Consider the following 18,132-nt stretch of genomic DNA (forward strand, 5'->3'; position numbering starts at 1 on the left):
GAGAGGGATAAATTAGGAGATTGGGATCAACATATACACACTACTATATATAAAATAGATAACTAATAAGGACCTACTGTATAGCACAGGGAACTCTACTCAATATTCTGTAATGGTCTATATGGGAAAAGAATCTAAAAAAGAGTGGATATATGTATATGTATAACTGAATCACTTTGCTGTACACTTGAAACTAACACAACATTGTAAATCAAATATATTCCAGTAAAAAATTTTTTTAAAAACCAGAATTCTTCACTTGTCCTTTCCCTCCATCCCAATAAACAGCACATTTACCCAATTTCAAGCCAAAGCCCTAGAATTTATCCTTAACTCCTCCTTCCATTCACGTGCCACATCCAATTTGTATATGCCTTTCAAGGTATCTCCAAGTAGCCACTGAATCCTCCTTTCCATATGCCTACTGCCTGTCCAGCCACCATCAATTCTCATCTGATGGCCACATGTCTCCTTGTCTCCACTTTTGCCCCTTGGCAGTGTTCAGACCAGGAGACTGAAGAAGCGTTTGTAATACGAAGACTCATCTCTCTCCCCTGCTTACAGCTCTGCCCACTGGAATAAAATCCATCCTTGCTTTCAGGAGTCTGCTTGCCTCTTCCACTTTTCTCTCTCTCTGAGTTCCAGTCAGACTGTGGACCATCTGTCACTTCATCACATTCGGCCATCCTACCTGGAGGCATTTGCCTGGGCTGCTTCCTTCTCCTCTGATCTTAGCACCCTTAAAACCCAGCTTCCGTGCCCCTTCCTCCACGAGGCCTTCCCAACCATCCCTAAAACTAAAAGCAGGTATGAAAACTTGAATTATCCTGTTTACCTGAGTGCTAATTGTTTTATTTCTTCCTGCAAGTATCTCCTTCAACTTGACAACTTTCCTCTCTCTGCCATGGCAGAACTTCTTGAACCTGGCATCTTGCTTCTCAACCCCGTATGCTTTCATGAGAGTAAATGCTATTTTTCCAATCCCAAGCACAGAGCCTTACAATAATACACACACAATAATCATTTCTGTATAATAATAGATGACTGAATGTACAATAAATGAGTAAATCACATGTCCTGGAACAGGGCTCTGTTAACCATCAACTCAGGATATGTGAATTAAAAAATAAAATATTTGAATATAAATTTACAAAGAGCAGAAGAAAGTAAAGGTAAACATTTATACATTTTCTGTATGGGAAGATATGTGTACACTTAATATAAATGGAAGAAATTACAAAGTAAAAAATTGATGTCATGGATTGCATTGAAAATGTAAAAAATATAAAATGTAAAACAATTTTTACATTTAAAATTACATACCACAGGGCTTCCCTGGTGGCGCAGTGGTTGAGAATCTGCCTGCCGATGGAGGGGACACGGGTTCGAGCCCTGGTCTGGGAAGATCCCACATGCCGTGGAGCAACTAGGCCCGTGAGCCACAACTACTGAGCCTGCGTGTCTGGAGCTTGTGCTCCGCAACAAGAGAGGCCGCGACAGTGAGAGGCCTGCACACCGCGATGAAGAGTAGCCCCCGCTCGCCGCAACTAGAGAAAGCCCTCGCACAGAAACGAAGATCCAACACAGCCAAAACTAATTAATTAATTAATTTAAAAAAAAATTACATACCACAAAGAGAGAAGGAGTGTGTAACAAACATGATGAGGTTAGTACTCTTTAATATTCCTGATTTGTACATAGTGATTAGAGAAAACATGACCCCTAGAGTTTAGTGAGGGCAAAGAACATAAGTAAACTATTTATTAAAGAGGATTAATAGAAGAGAAAGTATATTCCACCTTACTAGAAATCAAAATGCAAATTAAAACAATAAGATATCCATTTTTGCCTCTCAAATTAGCAAAAGGTTTCAATGGCAAAACTGTAATGAAACAGCTGATGGGAAAATAATTTGGTATAATTTTGTGATTTTTAAAAAATGCCTTAAAATGATTTTATGACCACTAACCCAGTAATCCCACTTCTCTGAATTTATCCTTAAAGAAATAACCAGAAAAGGCAGAAAAGATTTATGCACAAAATTTTATGATACTTAATTAAAAATTTATCTTTGAAACAATTTAGGATATTATTATTTGAGTAAAAGTTAAGTAAAATGTAGCTCATTTATGTGAAAGACTATAATATGGCTGCTAAAATGTTTACAAAACCTGTGTAATGGCTTGAGAAAATTCCTGTGACATAATGTAAAGGAAAAAAGGAATGATATGAGAGGATACATTCATGTAGACATACATAGAAAGGTACTAAAAAGAAACAGAAAGATGTATAAACAACCAGAAAGAAACACAGAGTTTCTTCCTTCTCTAAGTATCAAATATTTATAATTCCTGGTAACTCTACAGGTCACAAATGAGGTTTTAATATTTTAGCATCATAAATATTTGTTATTGGCCACATTCAAACCCAGTCCATTCAGCATCCTTCCGTCTGAAACCTGTTGTTTTACCCCAGGCCACACCCATCTAGTCAACCCATCTCTCACTGGTCCACAGGGTGTTAGGCATCCAAGGACACAAGGCAAATATAATGTGCATTACCTAAGTTAAAATTTGAAATCTTGAAAATAATGCAGAGCTTCATGTGGTTGATGAAAATCACAGGGAAATTCTGCTCAGATCAGGCTAAATCTGCTGTGAAAGTTTTGTCCCCCTAAAAAGGATTATGTAACAGTTAAAGAGAAGAAAATAAAGATCAATGTTGTCAATGAGAATGATTTGAGTATCAATTTGAGAAGCCCTAAGAAAAGTTCTTTTTTCTTTTTTGTCAATTAAACCCTTGATGGTTAGGCTGTCAAATTCAAAAGTAAAGTGAAGAGAACATTCCAGGCCAAGTTGGTGGTGTGCGCATGGGCAGGGAACCAGAGAAGTCTGGAAGGGTGGTGGGACCACACTCTAGGGATCCTGGAGCTCAAATTGCCTTAGGTTTTCAGTCCCACAAGTCTCTGCCCAATTTTCAAATCCCATCTGGGGCTGATGTGAGAAAGGGTTAGGTCATGGACAAGGCCAGAGTGCCCTCCCTGAAATGATCCAGCCTGGGCACTAACCTAAGTATTTATTATAGGAAGAAGGTGCTGTACAGATGGAAAAGGAAATGTGCAATTTTAAGGAAGAGAAATCAGTGGGTATCTAGAAGACCTAAACTACATTTCAGCATTTCCAGATCCTGGGCTAATTAATTCCAACCTCATAGAGCCTAGCATTGGAGAGTCTTAGTAAGTGTCAGCCTCCTTCCTGCCTTCATTCAAGTTCTGAAAAATTCTCGTCCACCTGCACACCTTCCAGACTTCATGGTTATGACATATTTTCATAATTAGTTTGAAGACAGATTCACTGCTTTATTCGAAAGTCTTGTCACTTAAAATATTAATTGTCGTTAGATTTTGCAGTAGGTGTATCCAGAGGTTATCGCCATAGCAGTAATTTATAAGCTAAGACTACAAAAGTGGCCTAGAAACTCAGATTTGCCCTTTGTTTCTCCCTGACATTTCTCAGTTTGTTTCTCATGTACTTATGTGATTAATAGAATATCACTTGGTAAACTAAATTCCCAAAACATGAATAGTTACAGTAATATAGCAGCTGTGACAAATTACTCAGTCCTGTCTTGCCAGGCAAATAATTTTTTTTCAGACTTCACGTTCATAAAATAAAACTGTGTAAACATTCTAGCCAGGAGTATAGAATTTTAGCTTTTCCTAACCAAAGTGGATCACATCACTCTAATACAGTGTATTCTGATTATACAAATCTACACTTTCTGACTTGTGCTGTACATCAGGGGTCTCCAACCCCCAGGCCGTGGACCGGTACTGGTCCTCGGCGTGTTAGGAACTGCGTTGCACAGCAGGAGGTGAGCAGCAAGCAAGCAAAACTTCATCTACCATTCCCCATCGCTTGCATCACCGCCTAAACCATCCCCCCCTCCGCCCGCACCCCGGCCACCGGTCCATAGAAAAATTGCCTTCCACAAAACCGGTTGCTGGTGCCAAAAAGCTTGTGGATCGCTGCTCTACATTATGAATATCTGCAGTGGTAAATAAAATGCCTGAAGAACAGTGACCGTCATGAACAAGGAAAAGTGTCGCTAATAAATGCTCTGAAATATTATACAACAGAGAAACTTTTCCCTGAAGATCTGTGGGTCAAGCATGATTTCTCTTTGGTTTCGAAGCATGTTTATTTTGTGGAGAGATGTAAGAATAAAACAAAATGAACCAAAAAAAAAATTTCAATGATGGGAAGTAGAATTGCTTGATGACGCTGTCTATGCAATTCACAAAAATATACAGGTCGTTAACGTATTTAGCTGTTCAGCCTCTTCTGGGCATGCCCTTCTTCATCAAGCGTTCCACTTTGCTCCCCAGGCAACGTCTCCATCCCACCTCAGCTCATCACCCTTGTCCTGAGCAAGATTCAAGCCTCCACCTCCCTAGGAGGGGCTTTCTCAGCTGACAAAGGTCCACAGTCCTCACCAGCAATTCCAAAATCCATTTTCAAAGCCAAATCTTTGTCTGAGTTCAAGGCACCAAAGCCCAACCTGAGGTTTCTTATATTCTTCATTTATTTCACTTAGTATGAATAATCATACGATTCATTGCACAAAATATTAATATGTTTGATTTGGGGCTGCTGCCCAGTCCCTGACAGAGGTGTTTTATAATACAGAATGTGCTCCCTATCACTTTTCTAAAATCTGAAAACTCTCAGTCAGTGAGATGTTTCTAACCCCTACAGGTCTCAGTGAAGGGATCTTGCACCTGTGTATGTTGGGCAAGAGGATCCTACACCTTCGTTTACTCTTGAATTATCCCCTGGCAGATGCCTTCATGGTGCTGACCCCTTCCCACCCCTGGGTATGGCCCTCTGATTCTCCAACACCAGCTGGTGTCCAACAATTCAATTCAATTCCACCATCTATTCAGAGATGGAGTTAAATCCCACAAGTTGAAAGGCTCAGTCCCAGGACACCACCCCCCACTTTATGTGCCAGCCACAAGTCCCAACGGCCATTCATACCAGCCCCATCCTGAGGTTACTGAGGGACCCCACCCTGAGTCACTTCATTAACACGAACTCAGATCTGGTGGAAAGGGGCTCCTTATGAAGAGCAAGACACTTCTATCATCAGGAAACCCCAAGGATTTTAGGAGCTCTGTGCCAGGAACCGGGGACAAAGACCAGATATATTTTTTGTTGCACCACAGCCCCAAGCACAGTACTGTTGGCCATCCATGCGGTGGAGACCCAGAGCAGGGCTGGCCACCCTTCCCTCCTCTGCTCCTGACCCTGTGTCCCCAGGGCCTCAGCTAGTTCACACAGGACCTTTGTGTGAACTAGGAAGGCAAACTGGAAGAAGACTTTGCTTGCCCTGGCTCCCATCCCAGGGCCCACAGCATGGCAAGCCAAACAGGCTGCATTTCAGCCCACCCACCCGCATCAGCCCCGCAACAGCCTGTGCCTGCATTCATTCTGCACATCCCGTAGACCCCGAGGCTGCACAGCCTGAACACACTGACAGGCTGCATGGGTTTTAGAAAGTGATTCTCTGTTCTGCTGACAACCAGCCTGAAATTTTCCCAGCACAAGAAACACCATGTTTACAGCGGGATATAGATAATACCAACAGAATGTAGACAATTTTTCTAATAGAGCACAAACAAGGTAGCTGCCAAAATGACCAGCAGCCCACTACCCAGTGACAACTCTGTGCTTATCAATGACCTCCCAAGGCCGTTCACTTCACTCCTCCACAATGCGTTTGAGAGCCCCATTGGAGGATCCTGCTTCCTGGTGGGCAACGTCCAGCCCAGAGCTGGTGGTAACCTCCCTTGTCACCCAGCGCAGGCTCAGCCCCATAAAAGCCCATCCAAGGGACTTCCCTGGCAGTCCAGTGGTTAGGACTCTGCGCTTCCAAGTCTTCCCCTTGCTGAGCCTCTCTCGGGCTCCTCTGGGGCGTTTCCTCCCCTTGCAGTAACAAGCTAATAAATCTAGAGGGTGCTCTTGGCAAGTTCTCTAAAAGAAAGTTTAACATGGAAGAGGGAAATGTTTAAACGATGGGCCAAACGTGATCTCCCCCTTAGTTTAGTGAAAAATACCCAAGGAATTACACACATGCCCTCAGTCTGTGCATATCCACGAAAGAACTTCCTGCTTCCACCCCTCCACTCACATTTCAAAAAAACCCACCTCCACCCATAGGAGTTTCTACTCCCTGGACCCCCTCCCTCCCCCAGGTGGAGGTGCAGGAAGGAGCTGGCCTGGGACACTCCACCTCACAGAACCCTCCCAGGAGGCATGGTCCCTTTAGAATCTCCAAACTCGGTTCAGTTGCCACATACTCGCTTTATCCACTTGATTGTGCAGTGGGCCACGTTTAAGTAGTGCACACACACATTTACACAGCCACATACATACTAAAGACAAATGTTAATTCTTAAGAGAAAAAAATATAGAGATTGGGATTGACATATACGCACTACTCTATATAAAATAGATAAGTAATAAGGACCTACTGTATAGCACAGGGAACTCTACTCAATACTCTGTAATGGCCTATATGGGAAAAGAATCTAAAAAAAGAGTGGCTATATGTATAACTGATTCACTTTGCGGTACACCTGAAACTAATACAATGTTGTAAATCAACTATACTCCAACAAAAATTTTAAAAAAAGAAGAAAATATATAGTAAACATTATTTGGCCAGGGCCACCTCTGACGGTGACACAAACTCTAGTGAAAGCTTTGAAATGATTGTGTGTTAGGAGTTGATTAATTCTCAGCCAAGGATTGCCTCATCCCCAGCTGTGTTTTGGATGTACAGGGAAGGATGAAGATTGTGTTTCATTTTCCAGATATGCGAGCAGTCAGGTGAGCTGCGTGCCTCTGTCCTCTGCAGACCGGTCGTCATTCTAATTGGAGCTACTCACGGGATTTCAGATCGCTGGAGGCTCCAGTCCTTGGCATGGGCAGCATTCTGAGCCCCAGTGCCAATGACAAGTAAGACAGATTAGCCAGTTCACAGGAAGGAATTTTCCCTTGTGACACCTGCCCTGTATTCTAACTCCTACAGAACAGCACACAGGAGGGGCCTAAGGCTGAGCATGTGTTTCATCTTGTTCTTTTCATGCTTTCAGGAATAAGGCACAGGGATCTGAGCTGAGCACCAGAAGAGCCGTTTGCTAAGCATGGGGGTGAGATCAGGAAATATTGTAATCAAAAGAAAAACAAAATTTGTAACATGAAGGACTACTGTTAATTTGAATTTTTATAAAAAAATAGGTATTATTTTTGAAATCTGAAAAATAGTTCTAAGATAGCAACAATCTACACAGATGTAAAAGGGGAATAATATTTGTAAATATTTTATTTATATACTTATAAAAATAAAATAACAGTTTACTCTGAAAACAACAGGGTCTTAAAAAACATAGAAGTTCATTTCTCTCATGTGATGATACAAGTGCAACCAACTCAGGACTGTTGAAAAAAGTAGGTTTTATTATTATCCAGGTATGGTGAGGACAACAGATCAGATGGTTGTCATTGAAAAGATAGTTTGTTACCCACAGTTTCCAAGAGGAGGGAGCATGCCATGCAGGGCCACTCAGGGAAGCACCAGGGTCATCCAGGAGGCAGAAGGAAAGGAGGAAATGTGGACAAAACCCTTTTTTTGTGGTTTCTGCAGGAAGGAACAAGCAATACAGGATAAGTAGGTTTAGAATTACCTAGTTTGAATAATTCCAGCAGGCTCTGGGGCACAGGGGCTGTCCTTGGTTGTCTGGTATCTGGCCCTGGGCTGATCAGGCCAGGGGGATAGTGACCCAGAGTGTGAAAGCCCAGTAGAGGAGGTGGTTGAGGTGTGAGCTCTGCTGGGTTGGTTTGCATATGAAAAGCGTGCTCCTTGTGACTTGTTAGCTATTTAGGAATTGGCTATTCCTGGGAGGAGCAGTGTCTCCAGGATCGGCGAGATCTCAGATGTCAAAACATCAGAAATACAGAAAATAAAAGGGTCTGATTAATACAATGACAGATAAGGTGCTTTCCTCAAACAGAAAATGTGAAGGATGTGATCATCCCTTCCTTCTTCCCTCCCTCCCCCTCTAAAACCTGCAGATCATGAGACTGCCATCCTCAGGGTCTTGCCCCATCTGCATGGTCAAAGGTGGTTCACCACCTCACCTATGTTCCAGGTAACAGGAGGATGAAGAGGAAATGAAGGGCACACGCTGCCCTTGGGGAGGAACTAATTGTTCATACACATAGCCTATTGTGTAGAATGAGATCACGTGACCCCCATGCAGCTGCAAGGGCATCTGGAAAATGTAGTCTTCCTTCAGGGCTGGTTGTGTCCGCCTGGATCAGGGGTTCTATATCACTAATGGAGAAAGGAATGATGGAGGACAGCTAGAACCTCTCCCACAAATTATGAGATGAGGAAAGAATGGGAGAATGAAGCTTATAAAAGCAACTTGAAATAAACATAGACTATGCAAGAAGAAGAACATTTCAAAAAACAAAAATGGTAACTAATATCCTCAGAAAGATAAGGAAATCAATAATAAGATGCTATTAAAAATAAATGTTCAGAGCTTTTTTAATAATTGTAGAAATAAACTCAGCATGTTGCTTAGATGAAATATTTAAGGAAATCGCCTAGAAAGTAAAACAAAAAGATAGAAGGAAAAAAGGAATGAAAAGAAGAGAAAGTCACAGGGTGAGGCCTAGATCTGAATAACAAGTTTCTGAACAAGAAGAGAAAAATCAAAGAAATAATTTAAAAAAATTTATCCCACTGAAGGACCTGAGTTTTCAGATTGAAAGCATACCTGGCACAATGGATGGAAATAGTCCCACATCAAGGCATTGCATTTTGAAATTTCACAACCCAGGAACAAGGATTCTACAAAGATTTCAGGGAAAATATGTCACTTACACAAGACATGAATCAGAATAGCACCAGACTTGTCAGCAGTTAGAAGACAGTAAGGCCATGCCTTCAAAACTGTATGAAAGGGGGTCTCAGGGAAGATGGCGGAAGAGTAAGACACGGAGATCACCTTCCCCCCACAGATACATCAGAAATACATCTACACGTGGAACTGCTCCTATAGAACATCCACTGAACGCTGGCAGAAGACCTCAAACCTCCCAAAAGGCAAGAAACTCCCCCACATACCTGGGTAGGGCAAAAGAAAAAAGAAAAAACAGAGACAAAAGAATAGGGATGGGACCTGCACCAGTGGGAGGGAGCCGTGAAGGAGGAAAGGTTTCCACACACTAGGAAGCCCCTTCACTGGTGGAGATGGGGGTTGGCGGAGGGGGGAAGCTTTGGAGCCACGGAGGAGAGCGCAGCCACAGGGGTGCGGAGGTCAGAGTGGAGAGATTCCCGCACAGAGGATCGTTGCCGACCTGCACTCACCAGCCCGAGAGGCTTGTCTGCTCACCCGCTGGGACGGGCGGGGCCTGGGACCTGAGGCTTGGGCTTCGGTTCGATCCCAGGGAGAGGACTGGGGTTGGTGGCGTGAACACAGCCTGAAGGGGTTAGCGCACCACAGCTAGCCGGGAGGGAGTCCGGGAAAAAGTCTGCAGCTGCCAAAGAGGCAAGAGACTTTTTCTTCCCTCTTTGTTTCCTGGTGCGCGAGGAGAGGGGATTAAGAGCGCTGCTTAAACGAGCTCCAGAGACGGGCGCGAGCTGCGGCTATCAGCGCAGACCCCAGAGACGGGCAGGAGACGCTAAGGCTGCTGCTGCCGCCACCAAGAAGCCTGTGTGCGAGCACAGGTCACTATCCACACCTCCCCTCCTGGGAGCCCATGCAGGCAGCCACTGCCAGGCTCCCGTGATCCAGGTACAACTTCCCCAGGAGAACGCACGGCACGCCTCAGGCTGCTGCAACATCACGCCGGCCTCTGCCGCCGCAGGCTCGCCCCGCACTCCGTACCCCTCCCTCCCCCTGGCCTGAGTGAGCCAGAGCCCCCGAAGCAGCTGCTCCTTTAACCCCGTCCTGTGTGATCGAAGAACAGACGCCCTCAGGCGACCTACACACAGAGGCGGGGCCGAATCCAAAGCTGAATCCCAGGAGCTGTGCGAACAAAGAAGAGAAAGGGAAATCTCTCCCAGCAGAATCTGGAGCAGCGGATTAAACCTCCACAATCAACTTGATGTACCTGCATCTGTGGAATAACTGAATAGACAATGAATCATCCCAAATTGAGGAGGTGGACTTTGGGAGCAAGATATATGATTTTTTCCCCTTTTCCTCTTTTTGTGAGAGTGTATGTGTATGCTTTTGTGTGAGATTTTGTCTGTATAGCTTTGCTTTCACCATTTGTCCTAGGGTTCTGTCCGTCCGTTTTTTGTTTTTTACTTAAAAAAAATTTTTTTTCTTAATAATTATTTTTTTATTTTAATAACTTTATTTTATTTTATCTTACTTTATTTTATTTTATTTTATTTTATTTTATCCTCTTTCTTTCTTTCTTTCTATTTTTTCTCCCTTTTATTCTGAGCCGTGTGGATGAAAGACTCTTGGTGCTCCAGCCAAACATCAGGGCTGTGACTCTGAGGTGGGAGACCCAACTTCATGACACTGGTCCAAAATAGACCTCCCAGCTCCACGTAATGCCAAACAGCGAAAATCTCCCAAATATTTCCATCTCAACACCAAGACCCAGCTTCACTTAACGACCAGCAAGCTACAATGCTGGACACCCTATGCCAAACAACTAGCAAGACAGGAACACAGCCCCATCCATTAGCAGAGAGGCTGCCTAAAATCATAATAAGGCCACAGACACCCCAAAACACACCACCAGATGTGGACCTGCCACCAGAAAGACAAGATCCAGCCTCATCCACCAGAACACAGGCACTAGTCCCCTCCACCAGGAAGTCTACACAACCCACTGAACCAACCTTAGCCACTGGGGACAGACACCAAAAACGATGGGAAGTACGAACCTGCAGCCTGTGAAAGGAGACCCCAAACACAGTAAGATAAGCAAAATGAGAAGACAGAAAAACACACAGCAGATGAAGGAGCAAGGTAAAAACACACCAGACCTAACAAATGAAGAGGAAATAGGCAGTCTACCTGAAAAAGAATTCAGAATAATGATTGTAAAGATGATCCAAAATCTTGGAAATAGAATAGACAAAATACAAGAAACATTTAACAAGGACCTAGAAGAACAAAAGAGTAAATAAGCAACGATGAACAACACAATAAATGAAATTAAAAATACTCTAGAAGGGATCAATAGTAGAATAACTGAGGCAGAAGAACGGATAAGTGACCTGGAAGATAAAATAGTGGAAATAACTACTGCAGAGCAGAATAAAGAAAAAAGAATGAAAAGAACTGAGAACAGTCTCAGAGACCTCTGGGACAACATTAAACGTACCAACATTCGAATTATAGCAGTCCCAGAAGAAGAAGAGAAAAAGAAAGGGACTGAGAAAATATTTGAAGAGATTATAGTTGAAAACTTCCCTAATATGGGAAAAGAAATAGTTAATCAAGTCCTGGAAACACAGAGAGTCCCATACAGGATAAATCCAAGGAGAAACACGCCAAGACACATATTAATCAAACTATCAAAAATTAAATATAAAGAAAACACATTAAAAGCAGCAAGGGAAAAACAACAAATAACACACAAGGGAATCCCCATAAGGTTAACAGCTGATCTTTCAGCAGAAACTCTGCAAGCCAGAAGGGAGTGGAAGGACATATTTAAAGTGATGAAGGAGAAAAACCTACAATCAAGATTACTCTACCCAGCAAGGATCTCATTCAGATTTGACGGAGAAATTAAAACCTTTACAGACAAGCAGAAGCTGAGAGAGTTCAGCACCACCAAACAAGCTTTACAACAAATGCTAAAGGAACTTCTCTAGGAAAGAAAGAAAAGAGAAGGAAAACACCTACAATAACAAACCCAAAACATTTAAGAAAATGGGAATAGGATCATACATATCGATAATTACCTTAAATGTAAATGGTTTAAATGCTCCCACCAAAACACACAGACTGGCTGAATGGATAAAAAAACAAGACCCATATATATGCTGTCTACAAGAGACCCATTTCAGACCTAGGGACACATACACACTGAAAGTGAGGAGATGGAATAAGATATTCCATGCAAATGGAAATCAAAAGAAAGCTGGAGTAGCAGTTCTCATATCAGACAAAATAGACTTTAAAATAAAGACTATTACAAGAGACAAAGGACACTACATAATGATCAAGGGATCGATCCAAGAAGAAGATATAACAATTGTAAATATTTATGCACCCAACATAGGAGCACCTCAATACATAAGGCAAATACTAACAGCCATAAAAGGGGAAATCAACAGTAACACAATCGTAGTAGGGGACTTTAACACCCCACTTTCACCAATGGAAAGATCATCCAAAATGAAAATAAATAAGGAAACACAAGCTTTAAATCATACATTAAACAAGATGGACCTAATTGATATTTATAGGACATTCCACCCAAAAACAACAGAATACACATTTTTCTCAAGTGCTCATGGAACATTCTCCAGGATAGATCATATCTTGGGTCACAAATCAAGCCTTGGTAAATTTAAGAAAATTGAAATTGTATCAAGTATCTTTTCCAACCACAATGCTATGAGACTAGATATCAATTACAGGAAAACATCTGTAAAAAATACAAACACATGGTGGGTAAACACTACACTACTTAATAACGAAGTGATCACTGAAGAAATCAAAGGGGAAATCAAAAAATACCTAGAAACAAATGACAATGGAGACACGATGACCCAAAACCTATGGGATGCAGCAAAAGCAGTTCTAAGAGGGAAGTCTATAGCAATACAATCCTACCTTAAGAAACAGGAAACATCTCAAATAAACAACCTAACCTTACACCTAAAGCAATTAGAGAAAGAAGAACAAAAAAACCCCAAAGTTAGCAGAAGGAAAGAAATCATAAAGATCAGACCAGAAATAAATGAAAAAGAAATGAAGGAAACAATAGCAAAGATCAATAAAACTAAAAGCTGGTTCTTTGAGAAGATAAACAAAATTGATAAACCATTAGCCAGACTCATCAAGAAAAAAAGGGAGAAAACTCAAGTCAATAGAATTAGAAATGAAAAAGGAGAAGTAACAACTGACACTGCAGAAATACAAACGATCATGAGAGATTACTACAAGCAACTCTATGCCAATAAAATGGACAACCTGGAAGAAACAGACAAATTCTTAGAAATGCACAACCTGCCGAGACTGAACCAGGAAGAAATAGAAAGTATGAACAGACCAATCACAAGCACTGAAATTGAAACTGTGATTAAAAATCTTCCAACAAACAAAAGCTCAGGACCAGATGGCTTCACAGGTGAATTCTATCAAACATTTAGAGAAGAGCTAACACCTATCCTTCTCAAACTCTTCCAAAATATTGCAGAGGGAGGAACACTCCCCAACTCATTCTACGAGGCCACTATCACCCTGATACCAAAACCAGACAAAGATGTCACAAAGAAAGAAAACTACAGGCCAATATCACTGATAAACAGAGATGCAAAAATCCTCAACAAAATACTAGCAAACAGAATCCAACAGCACATTAAAAGGATCATACGCCATGATCAAGTGGGGTTTATTCCAGGAATGCAGGGATTCTTCAATATATGCAAATCAATCAACGTGATACACCATATTAACAAACTGAAGGAGAAAAACCATATGATCATCTCAATAGATGCAGAGAAAGTTTTTGAAAAAATTCAACACCGATTTATGATAAAAGCCCTGCAGAAAGTAAGTATAGAGGGTACTTTCCCCAACATAATAAAGGCCATATATAACAAACCCACAGCCAACATCTTCCTCAATGGTGAAAAACTGGAACCATTTCCACTAAGATCAGGAATAAGACAAGTTTGCCCACTCTCATCACTATTATTCAACATAGTTTTGGAAGTTTTAGCCACAGCAATCAGAGAAGAAAAAGGAATAAAAGGAATCCAAATCAGAAAAGAAGAAGTAAAGCTGTCACTGATTGCAAATGACATGATACTATACCTAGAGAATCCTAAAGTTGCTACCAGAAAACTACTAGAGCTAATCAATGAATTTGGTAAAGTAGCAGGACACAAAATTAATGCACAGAAATCTCTGGCATTCTTATACACTAGTGATGAAAAATCTGAAAGTGAAATTAAGAAAACACTCCCATTTACCATTGCAACAAAAAGAATAAAGTATCTAGGAATAAACGTACCTAAGGAGACAAAAGACCTGTATGCAGAAAATTGTAAGACACTGATGAAAGAAATTAAAGATGATACAAATAGATGGAGAGATATACCATGTTCTTGGATTGGAAGAATCAACATTGTGAAAATGACTCTACTACCCAAAGCAATCTACAGGTTCAATGCAATCCCTATCAAACTACCACTGGCATTTTTCACAGAACTAGAACAAAAAATTTCACAATTTGTATGGAAACACAAAAGTCCCCAAATAGCCAAAACAATCTTGAGAACGAAAAACGGAGCTGGAGGAATCAGGTTCCCTGATTTCAGACTATACTACAAAGCTACAGTAATCAAGACAGTATGGTACTGGCACAAAAACAGAAATATAGATCAATGGAACAGAATAGAAAGCCCAGAGATAAACCCACACACATATGGTCACCTTATCTTTGATAAAGGAGGCAAGCATATACAGTGGAGGAAAGACAACCTCTTCAATAAGTGGTGCTGGGAAAACTGGACAGGTACATGTGAAAGTATGAAATTAGAACACTCCCTAACACCATACACAAAAATAAATCAAAATGGATTAAAGACCTAAATGTAAGGCCAGACACTATCAAACTCTTAGAGGAAAACATAGGCAGAAGACTCTAAGACATAAATCACAGCAAGATCCTTTTTGACCCAGCTCCTAGAGAAATGGAAATAAAAACAAAAATAAACAAATGGGACCTAATGAAACTTAAAAGCTTTTGCACAGCAAAGGAAAACATAAACAAGATGAAAAGACAACCCTCAGAATGGGAGAAAATGTTTGCAAATGAAGCAACTGACAAAGGATTAATCTCCAAAATTTACAAGCAGCTCATGCAGCTCAATAACAAAAAAACAAACAGCCCAATCCAAAAATGGGCACAAGACCTAAATAGACATTTCTCCAAAGAAGATATACAGATTGCCAGCAAACACATGAAAGAATGCTCAACATCATTAACCATTAGAGAAATGCAAATCAAAACTACAATGAGATATCATCTCACACCTGTCAGAATGGCCATCATCAAAAAATCTAGAAACAATAAATACTGGAGAGGGTGTGGAGAAAAGGGAACCCTCTTGCACTGTTGGTGGGAATGTAAATTGATACAGCCACTATGGAGAACAGTATAGAGGTTCCTTTAAAAACTAAAAATAGAACTACCATACGACCCAGCAATCCCACTACTGGGCATATACCCTGAGAAAACCATAATTCAAAAAGAGTCATGTACCAAAATGTTCATTGCAGCTCTATATACAATAGCCAGGACATGGAAGCAACCTAAGCGTCCATCATCGGATGAATGGATAAAGAAGATGTGGCACATATATACAACAGAGTGAAGTAAGTCAGAAAGAGAAAAACAAATATAGTATGCTAACACATATATATGGAATCTAAGGGAGGAAAAAAAAAGGGTCATGAAGAACCTAGTGGTAAGACGGGAATAAAGACACAGACCTACTAGAGAATGGACTTGAGGATATGGGGAGGGGGAAGGGTAAGCTGTGACAAAGTGAGAGAGTGGCATGGACATATATACACTACCAAACGTAAAATAGATAGCTACTGGGAAGCAACCACATAGCACAGGGAGATCAGCTCGGTGCTTTGTGATCACCTAGAGGGGTGGAATAGGAAGGGTGGGAGGGCAGGAGATGCAAGAGGGAAGAGATATGGGGACATATGTATATGTATAACTGATTCACTTTGTTATAAAGTGGAAACTAACACACCATTGTAAAGCAATTATACTCCAATAAAGATGTTAAAAAAAAAGAAAAAAAAACTGTATGAAAATGACATCCTGGATTTCTATATCCAGCCAAACTATCAACCAAATATAAGGACAGAATAATGATATTTTCAGATACCCAAGGTGCCATGCACACTTCCTCCATAACCTGCTGAAGAATATGCTCAATGAAAACGAGAATATCAACCAGGAAAAAAAGACATGGAATGCAGGAAACAAGAGATGCCACAATGGACAAGGGGACTCCCAAGGTGATGGAAAGGGATGCCCAAGGACAGCAGCAGAGCACCAAACAGAAAGCAACCAGTCCACATTGGACCAGCATGATCCAGAGGAAAGAGAGTTATCATCACCAAAATCCCTGCTGCTATTTTATTATCTTCTTAACCTGAAAACTCCCTCAGGTGAACTTGGTGCAGATTCTTATGTACATTTGATTTGCTGGAACCAGAGATATGATACTTCTGACATTCCCACCATGTCTGTCTAGGTACTTTCATTTCACCCCACAAAGTGTTTTGTTTGATATGTGCCTAAGAGTTGGACATCAGCCATGGTAAGCTTAGAAAAACAAAATTCAGAGCAGCCCACTTCCTCTGCCCATATTCTTGCCAGGTATCCAGGTCCTGACCCACATCTTAACCCTGCAGATGCCCCAGATGTGGTAAGGTCCCTATTTCCCAAGGTGCTCTCATGACCTTACCCAAAAGCAAAGCCAGGTTACTTCCCAGAAATTCTCTATGGCTTGTCTTCTCCTGAAAACTCTTATCCACACTGGCAATACTGACCTTCCTTTATTCAAGTTAGTTTTGTGCTTGCTGTTTAGATTTCAAACCACAGCATTTTTTTTTTCACACTACATATGCTGATGACAGAAGAAAGTTGGTATAGTTGTTATTTCTGGAGGGGTTCCATTAAGGGTGAGCCAATAGGGTTTCTAGATGATTGGTAATGTTTTAATTCTTTTTTTTTAAACATCTTTATTGGAGTATAATTGCCTTACAATGATGCGTTAGTTTCTGCTTTATAACAAAGTGAATCAGCTATACATATACATATATCCCCATACATCCTCCCTCTTGCATCTCCCTCCCACCTTCCCTATCCCACCCCCTCTAGGTGGTCACAAAGCACTGAGCTGATCTCCCTGTGCAATGTGGCTGCTTCCCACTAGCTATCTATTTTACATTTGATAGTGTATATATGTCCATGCCACTCTCTCACTTCATCCCAGCTTACCCTTCCTGCTCCCAATGTCCTCAAGTCCCTTCTCTATGTCTGCGTCTTTATTCCTGTCCTGCCCCTAGGTTCTGAAGAATCATTTATTACTATTATTATTTTTTAGATTCCATATATATGTGTTTGCATACGGTATTTGTTTTTCTCTTTCTGACTTACTTCACTCTGTATGACAGTCTCTAAGTCCATCCACCTCACTACAAACAACTCAGTTTCGTTCCTTTTTATGGCTAAGTAATATTCCACTGTACATATATATGTGCCACATCTTCTTTATCCATTCATCTGTTGATGGACATTTAGGTTGCTTCCATGTCCTGGCTATTGTAAACAGAGCTGCAATGAACATTTTGGTACATGACTCTTTTTGAATTATAGTTTTCTCAGGGTATATGCCCAGTAGTGGGATTGCTGGGTCGTATGGTAGTTCTATTTTTAGTTTTTTAAGGAAGCTCCTTACTGTTCTCCATAATGGCTGTATCAATTTAAATTCCCACCAACAGTGTATGAGGGTTCCCTTTTCTCCACACCTTCTCCAGCATTTATTGTTTCTAGATTTTTTTGATGATGGCCATTCTGACTGGTGTGAGGTGATACCTCAACGTACTTTTGATGTGCATTTCTCTAATAATTAGTGATGTTGAGAATCCTTTCATGTTTTTGTTGGCAATCTGTATATCTTCTTTGGAGAAATGTCTATTTAGGTCTTCTGCTCATTTCTGGATTGGGTTGTTTGTTTTTTATGATATTGAGCTGCATGAGCTGCTTGTAAATTTTGGAGATTAATCCTTTGTCAGTTGCTTCATTTGCAAATATTTTC

The sequence above is a fragment of the Balaenoptera ricei genome, chromosome 6 (assembly GCF_028023285.1).
Source record: "Balaenoptera ricei isolate mBalRic1 chromosome 6, mBalRic1.hap2, whole genome shotgun sequence".
NCBI lineage: Eukaryota > Metazoa > Chordata > Mammalia > Artiodactyla > Balaenopteridae > Balaenoptera > Balaenoptera ricei.